This window comes from Peromyscus maniculatus, chromosome 2 (assembly GCF_049852395.1).
Source record: "Peromyscus maniculatus bairdii isolate BWxNUB_F1_BW_parent chromosome 2, HU_Pman_BW_mat_3.1, whole genome shotgun sequence".
In the NCBI taxonomy this organism is placed as follows: domain Eukaryota; kingdom Metazoa; phylum Chordata; class Mammalia; order Rodentia; family Cricetidae; genus Peromyscus; species Peromyscus maniculatus.
The window spans coordinates 36,640,622-36,653,503 of record NC_134853.1 but is presented as its reverse complement, the minus strand read 5'-3'; the positions used below and the strand labels follow the sequence as shown (position 1 = coordinate 36,653,503).

The window sequence follows — 12,882 nt, the reverse complement described above, 5'->3', positions numbered from 1 at the left end:
CCAAACTGCTTCAGTCAACTGCCAGTATCTCTGGATTAAGGAGCCAGTCTCCTTAGGGAGCTGGAGGATTATTCCTCCATGCTGTGGCCTGTTTGTTGGAGTCACAGGATCCCTCAATGACAGATGAGCACTGAGAATGTATTTTTTAATAGGGCTTTTATTTACAACAATTGAAGCCACCTTGACGTGAATCAACTTGAAATCATTAACTCATAAAGGGGACTGCAGGGATCTTAGGAAGGTCAGAGAATGAAAGCTAGGAATGAAACTCTAACTATAGTGCGGTTTAAAAACCCAAAGCCACTCGTTCTGGGTTTGGGTCACGAAATGCATAGTACCACAGAAGCTGTCTTTCAAAGTCTCAGCCAGACTTGCTCTGCTGATGGATTACTGATTATCTCACCGTTACCCTTGTGTTCAGTTTTCCTCACCCTCAATTAACCCTGACATTGCTTTCCAGGATGAAGTCACATGTGAGGCTGAGTCATCTGAGCCACAAGCTGCTGGGGAGGAGGCAGAAACAGACAAAGAGTTTCAGCTTCTACTTCATGAAGATGAAGCCATAAACAGAGAAGGTACGGCCCAAAGTTCTGGGTGTCTGGGAAGAGAACAGTATCTGTTCTTCATGACAGCCTCTCATTACACAGAAACAAGCTTAGGAAAAACCGTGTGGATATAGAAGGACACTAATCCCTGATGGAGCCAAAGGTCTAGTCAAAGCAGGCAAAGACAGAGACCAGACCCTGGCAACCAAATTCCACAGTGGGTGATCAGGATGCTTCAGGCATGGCCAAAGGGAGAACAAAGACAATGAGCTGCCTCAACAGAAGGGGGCAGAGAATGGAATGGGCATCTGGCACTGTCATAGTATTCTATTGTTGTGAAGAGACACCATGATGATGGCAACTCTTATAAAGGAAAGCATTTAATTGGGGGTGGCTTATAGTTTTAGAGGTTTAGTCCATTTTCATCATGGTGGGAAGTATGGTAGCACATTGATGCTGGAGGAGGAGCAGAGAGGCAGCTGGAAGAGAAAGAGACACTGGGCCTGGCTTGAGCATTTGAGATCTCAAAGCCCTCTCCCAATGACGCATTTCCTCAAACAAGGCCACACCTTCTAATAATGCCACTCATATGGGGGCCATTCTTATTCAAACCACCACAGGCACCAAACCAGATTTCTTTCTCCAATAGCAAGATGGTCACAGATGTCTCTAGGAATTTGAATCACCTTAAGGTACCAAGGAAAGCAGGTGGCAAGGGTGTGCTGAGTGTGAAAGCATGTAGACCCCACCAAGCCTGGGTCCTTTATCCTAAATCATAGTTTTATTACCTTGAATTGACAAATGTGGAAATAAATATTAACTAAATGAGAATAGCAAAGTGTGTTCTTCCTCAGCTGTCACAGTGAGGCAGTCAGCTACCGTGCCCTCAGATGTGGCAAAGATGCAAAGGCAAAAGAGAAGTGGGAACAACTTTTAGTGGGGAAAAAAGGGAAGGCTGTAGATGTGCTGAGTGGAGGCTCTTGGCCTGGGGGAACTAAAAAAAAGCAGGGAATTCTTATATGATAGCTAAGAATGAATGATTTGGCTTGCTCTGGCTTGTATTGAGTTGGAAGAGAAAACAAAAATGGAGAAATTTGCCACTTATTGACGAAATGGTGGCCACTTTGGGCTGATGGTTACCAGAAATTACTATACAGCACCAGAGATTTTCACAGGAGAAAGCCTGTCAATTTGACTTAGAAGAGACCTCCTTGTTTGTTATAGATAAAGGCTCAGTTTTTTGGGCAAAGGACTACAGCTTGAGATACAAGTTGTTTTCATTTTTCGTCTGACCATTGCCTATAATTCAGTCCCTCACAAGTTTAACTTTGTTTTTATTAACTAGAAAGTAATGTGCTAAGTTGAACTCAGATATAAGTAAATCTGCATTTTTATATATCAGACTTATGGTTACAAATTCTGTTGCTGGAGGGCTTCTCTCCAGGTTCTACTAAGCTCCGCAGTCCCACAATCCACTTATAAAATAATCACTCAGATGCTTATATTACTTATAAACTGTATGGCCATGGCAGGCTTCTTGCTAACTGTTCTTATATCTTAAATTAATCCATTTCTATAAATCTATACCTTGCCACATGGCTGGTGGCTTACCAGCGTCTTTACATGCTGCTTGTCCTGGCCGTGGCTGCAGTGTCTCTCCCCCCTTCTTCCTGTTTCCCCAATTTTCTCTCTTTGTCCTGCCTATACTTCCTGCCTGGTCACTGCCCATCAGTGTTTTATTTATATAGAGTGATATCCACAGCAAATTCTATGTCTACTGGTTGATATTATTGATAATCTCTGTCATTTCCCAGCATGTGAAGTGTCTTCCAGGTCTAAAGAGCTCAGAGCTCCTTATATTGGATAATCAATTAGAACTGCCTAATTGGTTATCTAATTCAGTAGATCAGCCCTGAAACCATAGACACACAAACAAAAAAACAGAGTCAGTTATTTGTATTTATATATTTGTGAATATATGCATATAATAATTAAAGAAAGAAAAGGTATCAATTTGAGAGTGTAAGGACATGGGAGAGGGGGGGAAGGGGAGGGGGGAGTGATATGATTATATGTTTGTTTAAAATGAGTTTTTTAAAAAAAGAGCTCAGAGCTCTTTGTAGGATGGGATCTACACAGAAAAGAAGACAACTGAAAGGCTTCCTAACTTAAACTGCATCAGTTCCTGCTGGTATCTGTGGTCCCCCCTTAAAGACTCCAGCTTTTAAAATAACATTGTTACAATATCCCTAAAGCGTGTACTCGACTCTTAATTCCCAAGAAATAAAAATGAAAAGTCTGTTGAATAACCTCCATTTAAGGTTTCTTTATTCTTTAAATAGTTTTGTTGTTGTTACACAGTTATCTCCGTCCTTGTCTCTGGAGGGAGGGAGTTTTCTTTCCTTGAATCAACAACCACTTCATCTTGCTCCTGGCAGCAACTCCTGCCTCCTCCATCTTATTCTACCACTGTTTCTTATTTTCTGTGCACATTGCTCTTCTCTCATAATGTTGTTTTAGGTCAGCAAATATTTACTGAGCCTTTTTCTGTGTCAGACACCAGTGGTCACTGGGAATACACAGAACAGCTATGAGCATTCTTGTTCTTGGTGACCAGGTGGCCTTTGCAAGAAAGGATGGTGTACTGGGTGGTTTTGTGTGTCAACTTGACACAAGCTAGAGCCATCAGGGGAAGGAGCCTCAGTTGAGGAAATACCTCCATGAGATCCAGCTATCAGGCACTTTCTCATTTAGTAATCAATGGGGAGGGCCCAACCCATTGTGGGTGGTGCCATCAGTGGGCTGTTTGTCCTGGGATCTATAAGAAAGTGGGCTGAGTAAGCCATGGGAAGCAAACCAGTAAGAATCATGGCTGGCTATACTTAATTAGGGTAGTGGCAGACTATGTGTTGTTTTCCAGAGCAGTTTTAATATGGAGTTACAAGTTTTACAGATTTTAAACCATACCCAATTTCTTAGCTGTTTTTCTTTATAATAAGGTAGAACAGCATAAAATAACTTTCTCTGTCATCATATCAGAGTCAGCAAAACCCAGAGCAAATCCTGATTCCGGACAGCAAGTTGTGAACATAGATGAGCTGTTACCAAGACAAATGGTACAGGTAAGCTCAAGCCTTCAAAACCAATCAGAAACAAGTAAGTATACTGTGGCTACATTTCCATCCAGACACACAAAGTAGATGGGATTCTTTAACAGAAAGACAAACAAAATTTTTTTTTGTAGGGATAGACGCTCCCAGGTTGGGAGAAGATCCAGCTGTGAGACATGATAAGTCATAGCTATGGTGAGAGGTGGCGGGAGACCAAAGTGGCGGTGTCCGCAGTGGTGGTGGGGAGGGGGAAAGGGAGTGAACAGAGACAAAGAGGCAGGTTGGAGAAACTGGGGGATCTGCTGATCATAAGTAAGTATGAGATGCAGGCAGGCAGAGAAGCAGAAACAAGGTAGGGGTGGGAATGTAATGCTCACAAACCTGGATGAGGGAGCTAATTTGGATAAATTTTGTAGCAATTGGGAATCAGACATAACCTGCAAGGAACCATTCACAAGCCTTTTTCAAGACACGAAGTCTAGAGTGCTAAGTCCATTGCAATAGGCTTTGGGGTGATACAGAGGAAAATCCAAGGCCTAGATGTCCCAGCATCCCAGGCATTCAGGGAGAATTGGATTGAGTGGGAACAGGTTGGAGTGCCCTAGGCACGGCTGCATCTTGGCAAGTCTACCTCAAAATCGGGGTGTGGAGGGGTGGTAACGGTCCTGGACCCATAACAGCAGTGACGTGGAAGGGGCAACTCACTGGGCCCAGAACTGATCTAGTCTAGTGGAGACTGAGTAAGTAGTGGAGTGGTTTTCCCATGTGGACAGGGGCGAACAGGAAAAAGCTGAGCTCCACCTGGCAAATGATACTGAGTTTCTCCACTGATACAGTAAATCATATCAGGCCAAATTAATAAGTCCAGGTTTAATCTGGCCAAACGTTCTCAGTTGGTCCCAGGAAAGAGGAGAAGCCATGAAGGGAACCACGAGGGGGAAGTCTATGGGCTGGACTTTAAATACTCTCCGGGGCAGAGCCCCTGCTTGGTGGGCTTTCTCACAGGCGGGAGCAGGGGGAGAGAGAGAGATAGAGCTGAGGTGGATCTTCCATCTAAACAGGAAAACTGCAGCCAAACTAACAAAAAGAAAGAGAGAAATGTCCAAATTTAATATAACAAGAATTGAAAGAGGAGCCAGTCTACCAGTGAAATCCAGAGCATCATTAAGGAATACTTTGAAAACATCTCTTTAAACTGGATAAACTAGAAGAAATTGATTGATAAAGACTCCCAAAATAGTATTTAGTATTTTCTAAAACTTGCTTTGTTACACTGAATGTGGCCTATTTTAGAAATGGTTCCATAGGCCAACAAAAAGAATGTCTGTCGGATGGAATTATTCTGTAGATACATGTTAAGTCCATTTGAACTACAGGATAGTTTAACCCTGTGGGTTACTTGATTTTTAGTTTGATTGTCTTTGAATAGATTAATGGAGTATTGAAACTTCCCACTGTAGTATCTGGGTCTATCTGACCTACTAGTGTTTATTTTATAAAATTAAGAGAAAGCGTTGTTTTCCTGAATTGTTTCTTTTATTAATACATGGAGGCATTTGCTATTGCTTCTATTTTTGGTTTGAAATCTACTTTATTCAATGTCCATACAGCTGTACCAGCTTGTAACTGGCTTCTGTTTGCTTGATAAATTGACTCTATCCTTTTGCTTGGGCTGGATCATTGCCAGTGAGGTATTTCTTGGAGACAACATATAGTTGAGTCTTGTTTTTCACTCCAGTCAGCTATTCTGAATTTTTTAATTGAAGTGTTGAAGTCATTTATGTTTAAGGATATTACTGACATCTAAGGATAATTTTGTTAAGTTCTGTAGTTTTGTTGGTTGTGTTTTTAGTAGGATTATTGTTCTTTTTTTCTCTCTCTCATTGGTATTAAGGTTTTGCTGGTCTGTGTGTTGTAAGTGGAGGATCCTTTCCTACTTCTCCTGTTAATCTAGTCCTTTCATGAAATTTTATCCTGTGTGTGCTCTTATAGATAAGACTATCTTCCTTCCTCCTCCGTGTTTGAGATTCCAATATCTTCTGAGGACCTGGCTGGGTGCTCATGAATGGTATCGAACTGTTCGTATTTTAAAATCCCTTTGTTTCTGTTGATTTGAAAAGATTGCTTTGCCAGATATAGAATTTCTATTGGTAGAAATAAACTTTCCTATCTTGAAACAAATCATTCTTCTTCCTAGTTTTTAGTTTCTGATAAGAGGTATGCAGTTATTCCTGTGTTTGCCCTAATAGACAAATTGGCAGTTTTCTCTTCTAGCTTTTAATATTCTTTGTTTTGCAGTTTTGAAGCCTTTACTATATCATAGAAGAGTTATTTTCTATGCATACCTACTTAGGATTCCAAACACCTCTTACATTTGCTCTCTATTTCTTTCTCTAAAAGTGAGGCTTTTACCTGGCTCTAATTTCATTGAGTGGCTAGCCCTTGCTTTTAGTTGTTAATGAGCCTGTCTTCAGGTTTGGTCTCTTGTCATATCCCACAATTCTTGATATTGTGGTAAGGCTCTCTATTTTTCCCTCACTGATGTCTGTAGGTAGCACTGCTCTAATGCTGTCCTCCATCCCCAGGAGTCTTTCTTCTCCTTGATCTTCTCTATTGATGATGTTTTTTACAGTTGTTGAGGAGTTGTGAACATGTGGAGGTGCCTTGTACTCTCAGTACTTCCAGGGGCCTAGACAGGATGATTGTGAGTTCCTGGCCAGTTTAAATTAAAAGAGATGTCTTGCTCCAAAACAAAACAAACAAATAAAAAATAGAAATAGTGATTATCTTTGAAAGGTAGGGTTAGGGTAGATTTTAATTTTTATATTTTACTTTTCTTGATTTTATTTGCTGATAATTAGGAAGAACACTTTATTAAAGCAAAAAACTATTCTCAGTTATGCTTATTAACTAAAATCCAAATCTCTTTAATTAATGACAGAGTCTAAAACTGTTCAGTCAAATGGAAAGAGAGTTTTAATATCCATTTGACAAATACTAGAAGTTCCAGGTTAGAAAGTAAAAACAGGCAGGCAACTAAAGAAAATTGATTTTAAAGTGTTTGTGGGCTTGGGAAGATGGCTTGGTGGACAAGACCCTGTAGATGTAACCAATCGTCTTATTAAAATAAGAAACACAGAGCCAATGTAAAAGAGAAAGCCAAGAGGTCAGAGCTCAGAGATAAAATCTTACCTCCTGCAGTGCTCCTAACTTCCCTGAGAGAGAGCTACTTCCTGTTTGTCTCTGTTTAAATAGTCTTTCTGTTCTGCCTTCTCATTGGTTGTAAACCCAAACACATGACTGCCTCATCACTGCCTGTAAGTACCGCATATGGTACTTAAAGGCGTATGTCTCCAATACTGGCTGTATTCCTGAACACACAGAAATCTACCTAGCTCTTCTAACCACCACGCTCTTGCTATGGCTCTAATAGCTCTGACCCCAGGGCAACTTTATTTATTAACATAAAATTAAAATCACATTTCAGTACAAATCAAATATCACCATAAGACCCTTGTCACACACCTGAGCACCAGAATTGAGTCAGCAGAGCCTGATGTACTTAGTGGGCATGAGTGGGTCACTCATATTCCAGCACTTAGAAGGTAGAGACAAGAAATCCCCAGAGCAAACTTGCAAGCCAGACTATTAGTATCAGAGTTCTCTGGGTTCAATTGAGACCCCCCTTGCCTCCATATATAAGATGGAGGCTAATTGAGACATCAGTTAATGTTAGGTCTCCACATGTACTCACACACATATAGCCATGCACCCCATACACACATACACATGCAAAAAGAAAAACAACTTTTTTAGTTTGAGAGTATTATAAACAGACTTCTTTAGCTGAGGAGACTATAGAGTGTCTTGAAATAGACTATAGAGTGTGTTTGAAATGAAATTACTTTAGGTCTGAGCAAGCTTAAGTTGAGAGGCATTATAGTATAGTCAATTAAATATACCTGTTTTGAAATATGGGTTTAATGCATAGGAAAAAATTTACAGTGTCTGGGAGTAATATAAACATGGGATCATTGACATAGAGGTGATAGCTGAAAATAGTCCTGAGAGAATAAAATTGAAATGATGACTAGAAGCCTATAAACAGACCTCTAAAAGTAAATTGAAAGAATGGTGTGTTAATTTAAATGAGATTGGTCCCCACATGCTTATCTATTTGAATGATTAGTCCTAAGCTGATGCAACTCTTTGGGAAGGATAAAGAGACATGGCCTTATTAGAGGAGATATCACTTGGGGTAGGCTTTGAAGTTTCAAAAGCCCATGCCATCACCAGTTGTCAGAGGCTGGAGCTGCAGTTGGCAATGGAGATTATGGAGTACAGATCACAGGTTAGCACAGTTATGATGAGTGTATCCCAGAGAGGCAAAGCCTCCTACACCCCCGGGGGAGTTGTTTTAATAATGCCTCTTGCTTCTGCTATCATGTTCTTACTGTATTTGGCCTGGTGTGACTGTTGAATCCCAAGGAATCTATGATATGTGATTGTTTCATGGAAAATTCCCACTCCTCATTGGGCAATTTACTTGCAGATCACAATGAAGAGACTTTTAAAAGGCAATCTTGCTTTGTTGGATCAATGATTTAAAGATATAGATTGTTAAGATAGTGAAGATGATTAGGGAAATGGTTTAGGTTGCTTTGCCAATTGCTCCAAAGAGAGATACAAAAAAGACAGAAATAAGATTAGAAGATCCCCCTCTTTTTTGCTAGATGTGACACTAGATGTGACATCCTCTTTGCAGAGGATGAAAAATGAAAACCAGGAAGTTTCACACATTAGAGACACATGAGTCTTGCCTGTGGAAAAGCAGCTGATGATCAAAGGCAGCAATTGTGTCCCTACACCTACCATTAAATCTGAGTTCCTTGGTCATGTAGTTTCCAGATTTAATCACAGGTTTCAGTGTGCACTTTGTAAAAACAAAGCTGTGAAGGGAAATTAATGACCCTATTATGTCTAAAGAAAAAAGAAGAGATGGTTAGCTAGATTAATTAGTAAGGTTTTGTAGAGTAGAATAAGGATAAGAATTTGCTACATTGTAACCACAAACTGCTGTCAACCTATACAAAGCAACTGGCTGAAATATCCTTGGCTTTCTTAAAACTTTGTTAATCAATAATAAAATAATTATTGCTTTGAGGCAAAGATGCTATGGTGGAAAAAATGCAAAGAAAAATGTTTAACTACATGCAAGCTTCTAAAAAATATGTAACTTGTAATCAGTGTGATTTCTTATTGTGTCAAGATTTTGATTTGTTTTTGGAAAATATGTAAGTTGTGATTGTCAAGTGATTTTATCTTGCATAGATACTTTTGCCTTAGGTGGTATAAAAGGAATAAGAGAAAAACAAAAACACAGAATTAAGTTTTTCTCTCTCAGAGGAGTCTTTGTGTGTGGTGTGTAGTGGCCAACTCTACATCATCTCCTCTTCAGTTTTTCTGACTTGCTGGGGCTGGACTCCAGCAACCAGTGTGACACACACACACACACACACACCCCCGTCTTCTTAGTCTCTCTCTCTCTCTCTCTCTCTCTCTCTCTCTCTCTCTCTCTCTCTCTCTCTCTCTCTCTGTCTTCCTCATGGTTGTGGGTCAAGATGTGAACTCTTAGCTGTTCCTTTTCTCTGCCATTATGATTTGTAATGCAAATTAAATGTGTTTTTAAATGAGTTGCCTTAGTCATGGTGTTTTATCAGCAACAGAAAGATAACTGAGACACCTGGATAGCAGCAGAGTACCCTAAAATGAAAGAATACAACAAAAGTCAGAATGAGATCACTGAAATAAGGGATGGAAAGATAATAATACACGCCTTTAATCCAGATCTTGAGGTTGAAGGCACACCTTTAATCTGGACCACACTTTCTGCTGGAAGCCTCTATAAGAACAAGGGAAGAAGGAAGGATTTGTTTGCTCTTCGCCTGCTCGTCCTTGCCTTGCTGTCACATCCATTCCTTCACTGACACTGGTCTACTTCTTCAGGATTCCAGCATATTCAGAAGACCAGCTGAGACACCTGGCCTTGTGAAACTGAGCAGCTGCTAGATTCATCGGGCTTTCCATTCACAGCCAGTGATTGTTGAATTGCAGCCTGTAAGCCATTCCATTATTGAATCTACTTTTAAACTAAAAAAGCAACTACTAGTCTTAAATATTTTACATTGGTATGGATTTTTGTATATTGATATAACTTTAAGGTCATTTTTGTTATACTGTATATACGTTTCTACTCTTAAGGTATTCTGTGTATTGATACAAATTTAAGGTTATTTTTGTTAGAACATACTATACATACATTTCTACTCTTTTAAGGTATTGTACCTATGCAGCTCATTAAACAATGTAATGTAAATTTCAAGTCCTTAAAAGTTATTATTACAAATTATTTAGGATATAAAGAAATGCAGGTTAGTAGTTAGTCACCTACAACAATCAAACTTGTAGTCAGGTATGTTTTCAAGGTCAAACAGATATATTTTATATAGATAGGTGGTCTTCAAATACTTTAGAGATTTATAGACTATGTCATTGAAGATGTTTTAATAACAAGACTTTACATGACAGTGAGACATATCTGCTCCTGGTGGCACCAACTTACTTCAAAAAAGAATGATGGGCATCAAATAACCTCCATATGGAGTTTGCTTTCTTTGTGGTGAAAGCTAGCCATTTAGGCAAGAAACTGCCATTGCCTTGACTGCTGACAGTATGCTGTCCAAATTGAACAAGCAGGACCAGAAAGAAGGCAACTCCGAAATTTGCCATGAAAACGAAGGGCAGTCCTTCAAATTTCATGCTTCACAAGAAAATCTGTCAGATATTCTAGGCCTGTAGGATGAAGATGAATGTCTCAATATTACAGAGGAACCCTGATTGACTGTCCAGGCAGCCAGATGTCTTTGTCATTTCTTAGTTTTGGAAGTTGTTTGCTTTGCACTTCCAGTTTACTCAAGTAAACAGGTCTCTGATGGAGTTGAAGATGACATAGTTATAGTTACAGTTTCCTTTGTTGCCAAATTTAGAAAAGAAACTTACAAAAGAGATGTAAAATGTATAAGATTGAGAAACATAAAAGCTTAGGTTAGTTATTTTTCTAAAAAGATATTTTAAGGCCTAAAAAAGGTATTTTTAGGATGATAATACAAGTTATGACAAAAAATAGTTTAGGTATAAAGCTTTGGACAGATATGCAGGTGGAGGCGTAGCAGCCATGAGTCATGTGACAACATGTAGATGAATAGAAATGAGTTCATTTAAAGTATAAGAACAAGTGGGACAAGCTTAAGCTATAGGCAAAGCTTTCACAATTAATCCTAAATCTCTATGGTTTTTTGTTTGTTGTTTTGTTCTTGGTGTGCTGGCAGCCCAAAGAAAAATCTACCTAATGTTTTCTATGCATAGGATACTACTTAATGTCTCAGTCAGCTTCCTATTGCCTGCAAAATGTACAACACTCCAGCCCCATTTGCCCAAGGGCAGATAAACCTGAAAGCCCCACTTGAACAACTAGAATGTTGGGGCTGTTCAGGTAAGATAACATCTTGTGTTTTCCCTTTGATAAACAAGGTTGGTTGCCCCAACTGCACAAAATGTGCTTGATCACACACAGGTGGAGGTATGTTGGTAGAAAGTACATCAGGATGTAAGATTGCCCCTGATTGGACAAAGCCAGAAGTTTCTAGCCTTGTATGGCCCCCATGGAATAAGTTTTTGAATACTTGGCCCATAGGCACTATTTAGAGGGGTGACCTTGTTGGAGTAGGTGTGGCCTTGTTGGAAGAAATGTGTCACTATGGGAATGAGCTTTGAGATCTCCTATGTTCAAGCTACATCCACTATGGGACAGCCCTCCTTCTGCTGCCTGCTCATCAAGATGTACAACTCTCAGCTCCTTCTCCAGCACCATGTCTGCCTGCACATTGTCATGCTTCTCTCCATATTGGACTAAACCTCTGAAACTGTAAGCCAGCCCCAATTAATTGTTTTCCTTTGTAAGAGTTGCCATGGTCATGGTGTCTCTTCACAGCATAGAAACCCTAAGACAAGCACCTAGTGTAACTCACAGCCATTCTCTTAGAATTCTGGGTATGGATCTGGTCAGTGTCCATCATCCTAGCTAGTATTTAATAAAGCTAGCTTCAAACTTGGCTCAAAAAATTGTAGTAGTGGTCTTATTCTTGCCTGGTGGGATCAACACAGGTACATTTGGTTTCACATATTCCACAACAAAAACTGTCCCAATCCCAAGAGGGCAGCTCTCCTCACATGTTGTGACAGACAGCCAAAGCTAATGAGGCTGTCAAGAAACAACAAAAAAAAATTCATACCATTATGTATTACTGTGGTAGTCACAGAGGTGAGCTGTGACAATCCAAGAGACTACACTACTCAGAAAGCTCACCAGTACCCACTGTCAACACATAAGATTTTCTGGGTGAATAACAGATCTCAAATGAATGCCAAATATTTAAATTACCCCATCCCAGCAATGGTTTACTTCTCTTTCTTGTCCTGACCCCACTTCTAGTGTTGAGGATTCAACCTAGAGCCTCGAATATGCTACAGCTTGTCGGGTAAGTACTCTATCACCATAGTATGTATCCCCAGCATCCTTGTCACTTCTTTAAAAATGTCTGAGGCACTATCTCACCAAATTGCCCAGGCTGGTCTTGAACATGTGCTCTTCTTGCCCCACACCTTGTAAGCAACTGGGATTAGATGCCTGTGCTAATGGACCAGGCTGAAAACTCCATCAAACACTACCTGCTATACTTGGAGGCATTTGTCTCTCAGTGTTCATGTAATAGAGACTTAGTTTTCAATGTAATTATATTCCAGGCTATGCATGCAAGAGATGGAGTCTAGCAAACCATTGGTGGTGTTGCCCTTGCTCTCAAGATTAAGTTCTCCTGTAACCTTGCCAGAGCTCTGGAGAATGAGTTAGAAAAGTCTTCCTGTTTTCCAATATGACCTCTTGGCCCTAACACACTTCCATAATACCATCTACTATAATGTCTTCAGCAGTCAAGCAAAATCAGTACTGTGGTTTGAACCTCCAGAAAGCTAAACTAAATAAATCAAGTTCCAAACTCATACATTTCATTACAGGAACAAAAAGCTAACAAATGTAATGCATTTCTACAAGTGTGTGTGTTACCTGTGGGAAGCCAGACTGACCCAAGACTTTCTTGATGCCCTGATGA

The 12,882-nt window shown here is 39.9% G+C and overlaps 1 long non-coding RNA gene across 2 annotated transcripts; it reads left to right on the top strand.

Annotated features, from left to right (window-relative positions):
* Positions 1–907: 907 nt before the first annotated feature.
* Positions 908–11,836, top strand: LOC143271812 (uncharacterized). Of its 2 annotated transcripts, XR_013048999.1 has the most exons (4): positions 908–1,237; positions 3,585–3,667; positions 9,662–9,772; positions 11,081–11,836. It is a non-coding gene; the product is annotated as an uncharacterized LOC143271812 (long non-coding RNA). The 2 variants fall into 2 exon arrangements; XR_013048998.1 differs by having other exon boundaries at positions 9,662–11,836.
* The last annotated feature ends 1,046 nt before the right edge of the window (positions 11,837–12,882 follow it).